Below are 13,921 nucleotides of genomic sequence, written 5' to 3'. Positions count from 1 at the left end.
CCTGGAAGAGGCGAGCATATGTGGTCGGTGCTCCCTCCTCATCTAACCGATGGCCTCCCCTTGGATGACAGGCCACCCCATCATGGTCTGGATGGGTCCCCATGGGTGTGTCTAGACAAGTGAGGGGAAGCAGGATGTTCCCGGAAAGCAAGGCTGTAGTGATGGCTTGGCCTGGGCTTCTGGAGCCTTCTTGCCTCAGGGGACCTGGCTGTCCTAACTCGTGGTCAGCAATCTGTGGCCTGGGCACAGCTAACTGGGTGTGTCCACGCAAACAGGACAGGTGGAGAGAGAACAAAAATAAGCCCATGGAGTCAAGCCAGGCCAGAGCCTGAGAGTCCAGGAGGAAGGTCAGGGGGATGCATGATGACCGGGCAGAATGAAGTGGAGAACATGGGGTGGCAGGGGCAGGGCCAGCCAGTAGGCTGTCCTGGGACAGAACCAGGGGGCCCAGGAAACTCGGGGGCTTTCTCATATGTCTTTGAGATGACAGGCTTTCCTTGGAGACATGTGATAGGGAATGCAGGGTTGTGGGGCTGCTGGACCAAGTCCTTTCTTGGCTTCCTGTGGCGGCCACTGGTAGCGCCCCTAGCCTGGGTGGTGAGGGACATGCCAGGGGTCAGGGCCTGCCCTGTGTGGAGGACACTTCTACAGGGCCTGCCTGGCTGCAAGGTAACGAGAGTTGTGTTCTGAGCAGAGCCGTGGTGGCACTAAATGAACAACATGCAAATGATGTGTGAAATAATATGCAAATTGGCATCTGTTGTGTTTGAGTCAGCTCATTGGGCATTTTCCTTAAGGGACAGGCGTGATGTCAGTGTCAGATGAGCAGGAAAGCTGTCCTAGGGCCAGTCCCACAGGGGCTGAGCTGCTGACATCTACCCCTGAGAGCTCGCGGGCCCCGGACCTGCCAGTGGCATCTCTAGGAACCGTGCTTTGCTGAACTTATGGATAGAGAAACCCACAAAGGTGGGAGCCTGCCAGGGGCAGAAGGGAAGGAGTCCCTGTGTGCAGAGCCAGTCTGGTTGGGGGGGCCATAAGGCCAGTGGCGCTGGCACCCCAAGTCTCAATTTCCCGCTTGTGTGTGGAGGGAGGGCTGCTCGGCAGCCTGGCGAGAACTGAATGTGCTGTGGTGGGTAAGTGGCCAGCTGCTGGCAGGCACACCCCCGGCTGCCAACAAGGGGAGTCCTTCCCAGCGCCTTTGCCTGACTTGGCAACTGCCGGCGTCCACACAGGGATTTTGCAGAGCTTTTCTCCTTTTTAAGAAGATTCCTGATTTTCACAAATTGGGGCTTAGCCATTTTCTCACTTTTCTGGCTTCCACTGGGTCAGACGCTGGCTTGCTCTGCCAGGGTCTGCATAGCTCCTACACGTGGGAGCACTGGGAGTCACTGCCGTACGTGATGTCACCTTCCTCCAAGACGAGGGCTTGGACTGCGTGTGTCAGTCAGTTGGGCTCCTGCCTTTGGAGGGGCTCAGAGCTGATGGCCTGAAGGGGTGGCCTTCTCTAGGGGAGCTGGTGGCACACCTGGCCAGGCATGGAATCACACCTCTGTACTGAGCCGCCAGGTCCCATGGGCCCAGCAGGTGTGAGGAAGGCAGGGCAGTGGCTCGGAGAAGTTATGTGATTTGTTCAGGGCCACTCAGCATCGCGAGTGGCAAGTACAGAGGGAATCTGGGAAATCCAGGTGTTGTCCCACTGAACACGTCCACATGGTGGGCCGTATGCTGGTTCTAGGCCTGCAAAGGTCTGTGTCCTTAAGAACGCGAGTCAGCCACAGGGGTGTCTCCTTGATGGGATGTGTGGCTCCCTGCAGACTCTTCCTAAGACAGCTCAGGCTTTTGACATAGACCAGGATTAGATCCTGACTGTCCTATTTAGCTGTGGGGCCTTGAGCAGGGGCCTCTTTGTCTGGAAATGGGACCATCGTCCCTGTGGCTAAGGGTGAGGATGGAGGATTGTGTGTGGCACAGACCTGGCCCCAGGGTCCCATCTCCAAGGCTTTTCCTCCCAGAGCCCAGTGGCCATGGGATCCCAGGGGCTCCTTCAGCAGGTTCTGTGACTCCTGCCCGTCTGGCTCTGGGCAGGACCTAGTGTTTTCCCCGTTCCTAGGGGGATGATGGTGCTGAGCTGGACGGGACAGCGTCTGGCACAAGACAGACTGTCTGCCAGCGAGGGAGGATCCGTCATGCGTGAGATGACACAGGGGCAGGGTGGAGGTGGGGCTGTGAGGGTGTCCTCCGTGGGTGAACAGGTTGTATATAATGCTCCTGTCCTCAGCTGCTGGGAGAAGGCAATACTTGCATAAAATGGAAATGTCTTAGCCTTCCATAAAAGTGGCTTCAGAGCAACAGGGAATCTTATTCAGCAGTGAAGATGAGGATAGATCGGGGAGGAGAAGAAAGTGAACGTGACCAAGGGCCTCCCTCATCCGCATGGGTGTCCCTGCCCGAGGCTCAGAGAAGTCAGGGAGTGTGCCCAGGGCCTCACAGCATGGAGGAGCAGAGTTGTGATTTGAACCCAGGCATGTCCCCAAAGCCTGTGCCTTGTGTGGCCATCTCCTGGCCTGGCCCTTTGAAGCCCCAGAGCTGTACTTGCTCCTTGAAGCTGCCCACCCAGCCCGTCAATCCCCTTACTCTGCCTGCCTTGTGGCCTCAGCAGGGGATTGGAGTTCTGTGCTGCAGAGGTTTGTGGGTCCTCCAGGAAGCTCGGTGTGCAACATGACGGGCTGGGCTCTGGGCGGAGGTCCCCTGAGGCTCCATGGGGTCAGCCAGGCTGCCACAGCCTTGTATGAGGTGTTCTTGCCCTTGCCCTGCAGGATCCTGACTACGCAACCCCGGTGAGAAAATCAGCCTCCAGCCCTGTGAGCCCGGACATCACAGTTCTGCCCCCAGCTTCGCAGGGACGTGGGGATGCAGGCACACGGTCACATGGGGACAGGCTGTCCGTGCCTGCTGCTGCCCTTGTAGTTTGCCCCAGTATCACCTGAAGACTCCACTCACAGATGTACCCACCCAAACCCAAAGGACCAGCCTGAGCCCTGACCGTGTGCCCCGGCTGCTGCCGGGCCATGAAGCCTATCCTACAGTGACCCCTCCCCATGGTGGGTCCTTCCTGCATTACCCTGGGGACCCACCCACTCCACCTCCTCAGCACCTCTATGCTCAGAAGGTTGGCAGGTGCCAGGTGCCCTGGTTTGCTCTGGGGTCCAACACCGAGTGAGACTTGGGCTCGTGTGGGAGAGGTGACCGCATTGAGGGGACAGAAGCGGGCACATGCAGCCCGGGTCTGACCTACAGCTGGAGGCTGGGGCTCCCACTCACCCAACTCCCTCTCTGTCCATATCCCTGCCTGTCCCCCCTCTGTCCATGTCCTTGCCTGTCCCTCTCTGTCCACATCCTTGCCTATACCCCCCTCTGTCCATGTCCTTGCTTGTCCCCCGTCTCTGTCCGCGCCTGGCGTCCGCCCCCAGCCAGCTCTGCTGCTCCCACGCCCCCAGGAGAGCCCAGCCTTGGCCTCTGCAAACACAGCTGACTTGGGTCCAGATCCGGCCTCCGTCACTTAGTGCCTGAGTGGTTTGGGGCGAGCTGCCTTAATGCTTCTGTTCTGTCTCCTTGGGGGTTAATGATAACCCCATTTCCAGGGCAGCTGTGGGGGTTGAACCAGCCACTGCTGCGGGCAAAGCACGTGATGTAGTTCTTGGCTCATGCTGAGATGCGGGTGCAGAGCGAGGCCTTGGACTAGGGTGTGGAGGCTTGGCTTCTGGCCTCAGTTTTGTCATCTGGAAAATGGGAGAAGTGAGGTTGTGGATGGAAGAGCTCCCCCAGGAGGGAGGCGAGGGCCAGAGGGGGCCAGGGCGTGAGGGTGGGGGGCGGCTGGGGGAGGGTTAGCCTCTTGTCCTGGGAGGAGAGACTGCCCAGGCATTGAGGCTAAGTGGGTTTCGTCACGCTCAGGCCCTTCTGGCCAGCCTCCCTCCCCGCAGGCCAGCCCTTGGCATGGGGCCTGTGCACTCCTGAGCCCTCCTAGCAGCAGGGATTTAATTACTATAATGTAAGTAGCCGTGGCTTGAGGCCTTTTGGCGGAAGGGAAACAGATTTGTCTTCTTCTCACTGGGAGAATAAAAATCGATGGGAAGGAAAGGAAATGTCCCTTCCCCTAAAGTATCCAAGGCTGCCACTGGGCAGCTTTCCTGGGGGCATGGGGAGGAGGTGCTGTGTCCGATGGAAAGACCCTTGGTACTTGCTTTTCCTTCCATGTTGTGACTCAGTGAGGCTGCCTCTGTTTCCCCAGTGATCATGGTGACAGGCCAACCTACCATACAAGTGCCCACTATGTGCCTGGCACTGCCCCTGAGGCATTTCTAGTTGTGTAGGGAGCCCAGGCGGGAAAGTCAGTAACTGCCAACGGTTTGTAGGACATCTATTACGACCCACGGTTTTCAAGGTACTGCCAGGATCGTAGGAAGAACCCCGGCAGACAGAAACCCCAGCCCCCAGGACAGGGTCGCAGGTACACCTGACACTAACTGTGATGCTGTTATACACTCTGCTGGAAGATATTAAATGCTATCAAGAGAAACAAAGCTAGGCGGGAAGGCAGGGGAGGGTCCTGATTTTGACCACATTGCTGGGCAAGAGCTCCCGGGAGGTGGCATGTGTTGAAGGGTCATGGGGAGGTGATGGAGAAGGAAGTAGGAGAGGGGGGCCGGGTCAGAAGGTGCTGGAAGATGCCGGCATATCTGGTGGCTCTGCCCCAACACATGGAATGCACGCGCGGGGCCTTATGTTCCCAGGAAGTGAGAGTGTTAATATGGAAGTGAAGAGAGAGACGTGAAATTTCTGTTAATGATATTTTTTATTGAACCCAATATAGTAAAAATATTCCATTTCAACATGTCTTCAATGGAGGGAATTATGGAGAGCTTACGTTCTGTTTTTCATACTGAGTCCTTGAAAACCAGTGTGCACCTTACGGCACCCCACAGTCAGATACCAGATCTTCAGTGGAAATACCAGATCAGTGTTAGGGTTCAGAATTTGTGGTGAAAGAAGCAGACTCACGCACCTGAGCGGTTGCAGATATATCTGAAAGTTTTCCAATAAGTAGTACATGGATTATCAATTTTTAAAATAATTTTTTTTGATTTGGAGAGAGAGAGAGAGAGAGAGAGAGAGAGAGAGAGCATGTGAACAGGGGAAGGGGCAGAGGGAGAGACTCCCAAGCAGACCCCCTGCCGAGTGGGGAGCCCAATGTCATGACAGGTACCCCCAACTATCAATTTTTAAATGTAAATTATTGGAAATGAAATACATGTAAAAATCCTGTTGTACTGTCTACATTGCAGGGCCAGTGGTCACGTAGCCAGTGCCCACTGTATTGGGCAATGAGGTCTCAGACTGTAAGGGTCTGTAAGGCCAACTCACTGAGGGTGCATGGAAGGCACTGTGGGCTCTGTGGGGTGTTTGAGGAATCCGGCTTTTACTGGATGAAGCAGTTGGAGGCCTCTGAGGGGAGTCACAAGGTCTAACTTAAGTTTTATTTATTTTTATTTTTTATTTTTTAAAGATTTTATTTATTCATAGAGACAGAGAAAGAGAGAGAGGCAGAGACACAGGCAGAGGCAGAAGCAGGCTCCGTGCAGGGAGCCTGACGCAGGACTCGATCCCCTGACTCCAGGATCACACCCTGGGCTGAAGGCAGGCACTCAACCGTTGAGCCACCCAGGGATCCCCCAGCAACTTAGGTTTTATTTTTTATTTTTTATTTTTTAATGAAGTATTTTCTTATTTTGTGCTGTCTTTATTTATTTTTTTTAAATTTATTTATTCATGATAGACACACACACACACACACACACGCACACACACAGAGAGAGAGAGGCAGAAGCAGGCTCCATGCAGGGAGCCCGATGTGGGACTCGATCCTGGGACATCAGGATCATGCCCTAGGCCAAAGGCAGGCGTTAAACCACTGAGCCACCCAGGGATCCCCGCAACTTAGGTTTTAATAGGACCTCTCTGGCTGCAGAGTTGGGAAGGAGTGTTGGGGCCAAGGAGCCTCAGTAAGCTGACTGGCCAGGTGAGGGCCGGGTGGTTGGGCCTGGGGGGGCATGGTGGGACAGTGACAAGTGGTTAGATACTTGGGATACTAGGGAGGACGTCATCCCTGGCAGACAGGTGTGGGGTGGTAGTGCTGGGGAGGTGGGGAGGGAAGACAGGAGTTGGGAGGATGCCGAGTGAGTACAAGGATGGGGTTTCCATTACCCAGCATGGAGAAGACTGTGGGAGAGATAGTTCTGGGGGGAAGGTGGAATTCGGGGTTGGACTGTGGTGGAGGTGTGTTGGGGGGTAGCATGTGCCCCAGGGACAGTGGGAGGTCAGCGGACAGTGCCTGGGGCATGGGAGGCTCTGCCCAGGCCCCTGCCCTGATGGATTGCCCCCCCCGCCCCCACCGCCCCCATTCTAGAGGACAGTTTGTGGCATCTCTGCCTCCAGCACCACCAGGCTCATTACTCCGAAGCCACTGGAGGTTGCCGAGGTCTTTCTGGGTCAGAGCCGCATTTTAGGGTCAGGTTTTCCTGCTCCAGGCTGACTCCAGAGCAGGTGGATGAATGAGGGTTGAAAGCTCCCCCAGCATGACTGGGAGGCCTGACTTTATGAGCAGTTACCGAAACAATACAAAACCCTAGAGACCTGTGTTCCTAATTTCCCAGCACGTCCATGCTGGGTGTGGGGCAGGAGCAAGGGGAGGCGGTGCCAGCTCCCCAGGTCCTGCCAGCCTCATGCTCGCCCGCTGCATAGCTGAGGGTCCAGGGCTCAGCAGTCACGCCTGGCCCCTCATGGCCAGGAGGGGAGGCAGGAAAGGGCCCATGATGAGGGGCTCCATCTGTCTCCTGATGTTGGTTCCTGGGCCTGGAGGGCACATGTCTCGGGACCTGTGGACCATGGCCCCTGGTTCTGACAGCCCAGGCCCGCAGGCCAGATCTGCACGTTGACCCCCACTGGCCATGGCACTTTGGTGATTTAATGTTTGAGCCCATTTGCCCGTCTGGTGAAGGGTGTGGTGGTGCCTGCTGTGCAGTTTTGCGAATTGGTGTTAATGCAGGGGCTTGGCCCAGTGACTGGACACTTAGTCAGCTGGCTCATGGCACCTGTGGATTCCCCTTCTTTGTCCGTGGGCCCAAGGAGGGCCTGTGCGCAGGGAGGGGATGGAGCAGAGGAGGCCATCTGATGTGGTGCAAGAAAGGGGGAGAGAGAACATGGGGATCCCCGCACCGTGACACCGGGGACCTGACTCTGTGCCTCTAGATCAGGGCTTCTCAGCTGGGGGGACTCTGGTCCACAGAGGGGCACTTAGCGATGCCCACCCACATTGCTGGTCCTCACAGGAGGCCGATGTTGTGGAGGGGGGTGCTGGTGCTGGTACACAGCCCGCAGGGCGTTCCCAGTGTGAAGAATCACCTGGCCCCCAATGTCCCTGAGGTTGGGAGACCCTGCGCTGGAGGACTCACTGTCACAGGCTCTCGGGTAAGTAAGAGCTGGTCAGTGCTTTCTCAGCCCAGCTCCCCCGCTTTGCTCAGGAGCAGCCCTTGTCACCAGGCTCTGGGCCAGGAGTGCAAGGCCTAGGTCAAGACTGGACTTGGACATTTCCTTGTTTCTCTGGTCTGTGTCTGCCTCCCTGCTGGGCTGGTTGGTCTGTCAGTCATTGGTGATCCATGATGTGTGGCACCATCTCTGCAGCCACTCAAGGCCTGGGGGCTGCCCAGGGGGCTGTGCCCTGCTGACAGTGACAGCCAGTGGGATCCTAGACTTTCTATTGCAGCCCTGATGAGACTTCTGGGGGAGGGAGAGCCCAGGATGCCCTCTGCCCCTGCAAGGTCACCCACCTGGTGCCCTCCCAGATCTGTCCCATCTGGCCTCTTAAGCTGTGTCTCCGGGAACAGGTAGAGCTGGTCTCCATTTGGGGGAGATGGAATTTTTAGGACAATGCAGGGCTGTTCATTCTGCTGTGTGAGTGGGGACAGAGCTGGGTGAGCAGCAGTGGGTGTGGACCCCCCGCTGTTTCCTGGCAGGGGGAACAGCTGAGTGTGCCAGCCTGGGCATTGCTAAGATCCATCTGGGGTGAGTGGGCCAGAGTTCCTCAGTGGCCACCTCAGGAACTCAGTGTTTGTTCTGAGCTCAAGACTGGCCCTGGGGATGACAGGACCCACTGTTGGCGAAGGGTCTACACCAGGGTGCTGAGGCTCTGAGGATACTCTGTTGGGCAGGTGTTCGCTGATGCCCCTTCTCTGCTAGGCGCTGGCCTGGAATTAGGGGGCATGGAGGTGGACAATTCATGGTAGAGAGGGGTCAGGCTGCCACCTGTCCTGAGGTGAAGCAGCCTGGGGCAGGTGCAGCATGGTGTTGAGGGCACGCCTGTGACTCTTCATGTCTGGAGGCTTCTCGGAGGAGGTAACACTGGGAGGAGGTTGCACTGGGCCGTGAAGGATGGTAGGGCTTTGTGAGGCAAAAGAGAGGAGTGTTCCAAGCTGAAAGGAGTGTCTGGCCAAGGCCCAAGGTTGAACAGTGCCAGGTGTTCTCAGGGAGAGATGGAGGAGAAAGGCTTTCCTGGAAGTGTTGAGAACACAAGATGGTCATGGGGGCCTTGCCAGGCAGGGCAAGAGTTGGCATTTGGGTATAAGGACACAGAGAGTGATGGGAGGCCTGTGAGCAGTGCAGTGGTCAGGCCACTGCAGGGGCCAAGTTGTGGGGAGGTTGAGGCAGGGAGGCTGGCTGGAAGGGTATTGTGGTAGTGCCAGAGAAGGGGTGGAGGGAGGGGTGGGGTGGGCGCCAGTCGTGTCTGCCCTGGGTAGCCAGGCTGTGTGTGAGGGTTGAGGCTGGGCCTGTGGTCTGACTCCCTCCTTGCTCTGCCCAAAGCCCGGCCCTTTCTTGGAGGAGCTGTGAGGCCCCCGCAGCCTGCCTGACCCAGAGAGTGGCCACGCCAGCTCAGGGCCCCTCAGGACGGGGTCACCCCTCTCCTGCTGGTGTGCAGAGACTGGGAGGAGTCCCAGCAGGCTGTGTGACAGAGCCGGCTCTGGTGCTGGTGGGCCAGCCGCCAGTCCCCCTGAAGCTCAGTCTCTGTGTGTGAACTGCGGTCGGATGCTTGGCCCACAGGGGGGCTGTGTGAGGGAGTTAATGAGAACATAGGTGAGCTGTTCTTCACTCCCCCAATGAGCAGTATATTTTCCTGATGAGAACGGCTGGGGGGTGGGGGGTGACTGGGGCAGGGCCCTGCTGCCTTTTGAAGAGACAGAGATTGGGAAGTGGTGGCGATACTGAGTTTGGGCATGGATGTGTTGGCTTTGAGGGGCTCGGGCTCCCAGGAGAATGCCCTGTGGGCGTCCGGCCACACTAGAGTCTTCTGCTAGTGTGTTCACATGACTGACTGACCCTTCCTAGGTCCCCAGGACACCCAGCGTGCTCTCAGGAGTGAGGGCAGTGTGGCAGCCCAGCCTCGGTCCAGAGGTTGGCTCAGCTCAGGCTCCAGAGGGGCAGGAGGCCTGGATTTGGGATCCATGACCTATATTCCCGCTGGCTCTGCCCCTTTCTATCAGGAGGATCTGGGCAGGTGCCTGGGTTCCCTGAAGGGCAGTGTCTCTTATGAGGTGAGAGGTGTGGGTCCCCCCAGTGCCAGGCACTGAGGGGCTCTGGGCAAATGTCTGTGAAGGGATGAAAGAGGGGAGGCAGGTGGGCAAGGCGAGCCCAGGGCACAGGGTAGGCAATGAGGGTATCTGCCTCAGTAGCCATGTGTGTGGGCAGTTGTGGGGTTGGGGCTGGGGCTGGGGGCTGCTGTGGTGCCTGCCTCATGGCCCCGCGACGGGTCTAGATAGATAGGCAGCACTAGGGACAGCAGAGCACCTAACTTACACGCATCTCTCCTCTGTAAGCACAGTAAGCTGAGGGGAGAATTGCCCCGAAGGGCTCTCTGCAGAGAGCTGGGCTTCCTCTCAGGTCTGTGGCCTGGCAAGCCCTCCTCGGCCGCCTCTCCACCCGGTGCCTGGCTGTATGTGGAGAGGTAGCTGCTATCTGCAGGCAGGGGTGCCCGGGGTGGGGTGGGGCTGTGGTCTGCTTGGGGGCGACACAAGGGGCACGTTGTATGCAGAGAGTGTAGAAAAATAAATACAACTGAGTAAAAAAGTCAGTCTGCTTCTCATTATCAGCCTACAGCAGCTCTTCTCAGTAAGTCCGAGATAAGATTCTCCTGAGGAGGCGCTAACCCTGGGCCTGGGGTGTGGAGAGGTCTTTCCCATAGCAGAGGCAGCAGGGGATGTGGGGAAGGACATTTCAGGCTTGCGGCGCCTGGGGGTCTGGGGCCTGGAGACCCCTGCAGGAAAGGGGAAAGAGGGCAGGGTAGGGGTGAGGCATGTGGGCAGTGGCTGTGGAGGCCTGGCCAGGCCCTTAGGATGTGGGCAGGAAGAGGGCATGTCCTGCGTTGGCAGACTGGCCCTCCCCTTCCAGAAGGAAAGCCCTTGGCCTGGGAGGCTGGTGTGGGGGGCTCCCCAGGATGCATGGTACGAGATGGACTGTGATTCACATTTCTCCATGTTGCATGGCAAGGATGTGCATGAGGATCAAAACGAGCATTTTCAGGGTTTTATTACTGAGATTGAAGCAGGTTGTGGGAGGGCCCACATGGAGGATTGTGGGAGCATCTCTCTCTGGGCTGGAAGGCTCAGCAGCGGCCAAGGCGGGCAGTGTACCCGGGGCTCGGTGAGGCTCTGTGCCCAGGATGGCATTTTGGGCCCCCTTCCCACCTGACCCCTTGGAGGGCTCTTTGCCTGAGGGCAGCAAGGTCCAGGTCTGCTCTGGAGCCAGACACCTGTGGTCGGCTGTCTGTGAAGGGATGAGTGCTTGTCAGCACAGGCCTCAGTGTACCTGGGTGGGGACCCCCACAGGCAGGGGAGCAGAGACCTTGGGAAGTCTGGGGGTGGCGTCCCTCTTGTGATCTGCTCCCCAAGGCAGGTGCGTCTGCTTCCAACCAGGGGCGGGCTGGCATGTGGCTGGGCTGAGCCCTGGGGAGCCCTGGGGCCCTTCCCGGAAGCTAGGGGCATACGGTGGCGTCAGTGGGATGTGGGGTGTTGGCAGGGCGCAATGCCAGAAGGAGCAGGCAGTTTTTGTCTGGGTGTGTGTCAACCCTGAACAGCTGGTTCTGACCACCAGGAGGATTCCCAGGTACAGTCTGGGCCTGATGGGGAGAGTGGGGACAGTGCCGGGGCTGACCCATGATGCCTGCCCTGGGCACGGAGAGCTGTTTGCCTGCCTGCCCTGACTGCGCCGTGGTGGAAGGCATGTGAGGGCCCATGCTTGATGCCCCGTGGGCAGCTGCTGCCCTCTGCCCTGGGGCCTCATCTCTATTTTTTTTTAAATTTTTATTTATTTACGATAGTCACAGAGAGAGAGAGAGAGAGAGGCAGAGACATAGGCAGAGGGAGAAGCAGGCTCCATGCACCAGGAGCCCGATGTGGGATTCGATCCCGGGTCTCCAGGATCGCGCCCTGGGCCAAAGGCAGGCGCCAAACTGCTGCGCCACCCAGGGATCCTGGGCCTCATCTCTAGAATGAGGCTAAGGATATTGCCTTCCGACGGGACTGGCTTATTGTGGGGCCAAGGGGGGGGAGGTGAGAACACTTTGAACAATATGAGAAGCTACAAGCGTGGACAGAGGACCTCGGACCCGCCAGCCAGGGACCCAGAGTGCCCTGAAGGTGTCCTGCCTGCAGCCTCTGCCTCCACTGACCCCTAGGGACTGGCCTGCCTGCTACCAGGCTCTCCCCACCTCGGCCAACTACCCCCACACAACACGTCCCAGGGTCCTGTCACCTGCACAGTCCCTGACCCAACATTCTGGGACTATCTTTGTGTTGAATGAGGAAAGGACAGGAGATGTCTCTCCTCTTGGGTCTTACTCTCCATTAAAGGGAGAAAAATTGCTTTATGAAGTCTTGTCAGAACACGTTAGTTTAATAACGCATGGATCACGCAAACCTGTGCAGTCCCCAGGGTTCATCCTGGGGTGCCTGGAGGAGTGTGTGGGGTGCCTCCTCTCTCCTGGCCAGCCTTGCTGGCCTACTGTCTGACCCCTGCCTTGGCTGAGAGCTGCCTTCGGCTGGGAGCTGACCTCACAGGTGGAACTGGGAGTCCTCAATGGCCATGGCACTTGAGAGCGTGTCTGTCTTATGGGGCGCCATCTGGAATGTCCTTAGGTGCCACAGGAAGTGTGGCCTCCCCGGCTGCCCTCTGCCCACTCCAGGCATTGCTTGCCAGGATCTCAGCCTCTGGCTGCCAAGCAGGCCCCACGCTCTGCAGGTCCCTCCCTGCCTCCCTGGTCTCTCACCTGCTGAGAGCTTCCGACCTCATGGGGGCTGAGGTCGAGAGAAGGGAGTGTGAGGCCTGATGCCTGGAAAGCTGGGGACGCGTCTCTATACAAGGGGGGATAGGCTGCATGGTGGCTGCAGGGGCGAGCCCAGCTCTGGGGGAGCCATCCAACCCCATGGAGGCTGAGCGGACCACCAGGACTGCAGGTGGGTAGGCCTTCAGTGGAGTTCCTCCTGGAGATCGGGGGCCGCGCTGAGGGCCAGGACTCACGGGGGCTGTGGATGGTTCAGATGGAGCAGCATGCAGGGCTGTTGGTTACTGAGCCCCCCGCCCCCAAGGGCAGGCCCCGTGCTGAGCCACTTGACACACGCATCTCATTCCATGTTCATGGCACTTTGTGAGGCCAGTGCTCAAAAGTATACATCTGTGAGTGCAGGCTTGGTGTCCCTGCCCCTGAGTAGCCAGGTGGGGTTAAGCCAGACCTCCTGACCACCATGCTTTGTGCCTCTGCTGACACCAACCCAGGCCCTTAGCTCAAGGGTCTTGTGGTAACAGGGGTGAGAGCAGATGGTGTGTGAGGAGGGAGGTGTGGACCAGGAACAAAGTAATTACGGGAGGGCAGGAAGGCTCACAGAGGGGTGGCCCTGACCATCCCCCAGGCCAGATTCTGTGTGGCACCTGGGAAGACACCAGTATGGGCTGCAGGTCAGTGGGTTGGGGCAGGGGTGGGGGGCTTCCAGATGGCAGGGTGACTCCAGATATTGTCAGCTCCATCCTGTCCTCCTCGAGGGGTGGTCCTGGGTGGGGTACTGGTCCTGCTCCAGGGGTCGTGGTTGGGATGGGCAGGTGTGGCAGGTGTGGCTGTGATTTCAGAAGCTAGGAGACGAGCCCACTGACATCTCCAGCCTGGCCAGGCTCCCTGTGTGTTCCCACACCCACACTTTCTCAGACCCAAGGATAGGAGGTCTGGGGATCAGAGAGGGGAAGGCACTCACTGCCACATGTGGACTTCTGAATGTTTCCCTTGTGCCTCACCATGCTCTCAGGGTCCTCTCATGCCAGGGCTTTGTTCTGGAGAGAACTGAAACGGGGTCATCAGAGGAGGAAGGCGCCAAGCTCACAGGGTTCTTGTCTGGGGGTGCTTGGATAGGTGGGAGGGGTGGGGGCCAAGTGGGAGAGCAAGACCTGGTAGATCAAAAAGATTTTTCTGGGACTCACAGGTGTGGACCGGGATGCTGACCCCATGGCTTCTGTGCAGTATGACTAGAGGCAAGGACTTGGCTGCTCTGAGGATCGGTTTCCTTGGTCACAATAGCACATACCTCGGTGATTCCCAAACTTTGCTACATTTTGGGATCACCTGGGGATCTCTAAGCTGCTTCCACCTGGCTCCTGGCTCCTGCCCCCTGCTGTCAAAGGCCCATGGGCCACCCGGGTGTCAGGGTCTTTAGAAACTCCCCAGGGGACACCGATGATCAGCACAGTTTGGAGCTGCCATCACGGGTCTGTGGGATGAAGGGGGGACCTGGGCTCGATTTGGTGGCCTGCTCTCGGGGACTTGGGCAGGGTG

The 13,921-nt window shown here is 58.0% G+C and overlaps 1 protein-coding gene across 6 annotated transcripts in view; it reads left to right on the top strand.

The window, feature by feature from the left end:
* KCNN3 (potassium calcium-activated channel subfamily N member 3) overlaps window positions 1-13,921 on the top strand; it is a 133,180-nt gene that overhangs the window by 8,162 nt on the left and 111,097 nt on the right. Inside the window, exon 1 of one of the 6 annotated variants that reach the window (XM_077900862.1) lies at window positions 7,793-7,940. The exons of the other annotated variants lie outside the window; for them this stretch is intronic. The gene's annotated coding sequence lies outside the window, so the exon portion shown is untranslated. Of the gene's footprint in view, window positions 1-7,792; window positions 7,941-13,921 lie in introns of those variants that run through there. 6 annotated transcript variants of the gene reach the window in all.

The sequence above is a fragment of the Canis aureus genome, chromosome 6 (genome assembly GCF_053574225.1).
Source record: "Canis aureus isolate CA01 chromosome 6, VMU_Caureus_v.1.0, whole genome shotgun sequence".
NCBI classification, from domain to species: Eukaryota; Metazoa; Chordata; class Mammalia; order Carnivora; family Canidae; genus Canis; species Canis aureus.
The sequence above is the reverse complement of the archived record's forward strand: the minus strand, read 5'-3'. Positions and strand labels throughout refer to the sequence as shown.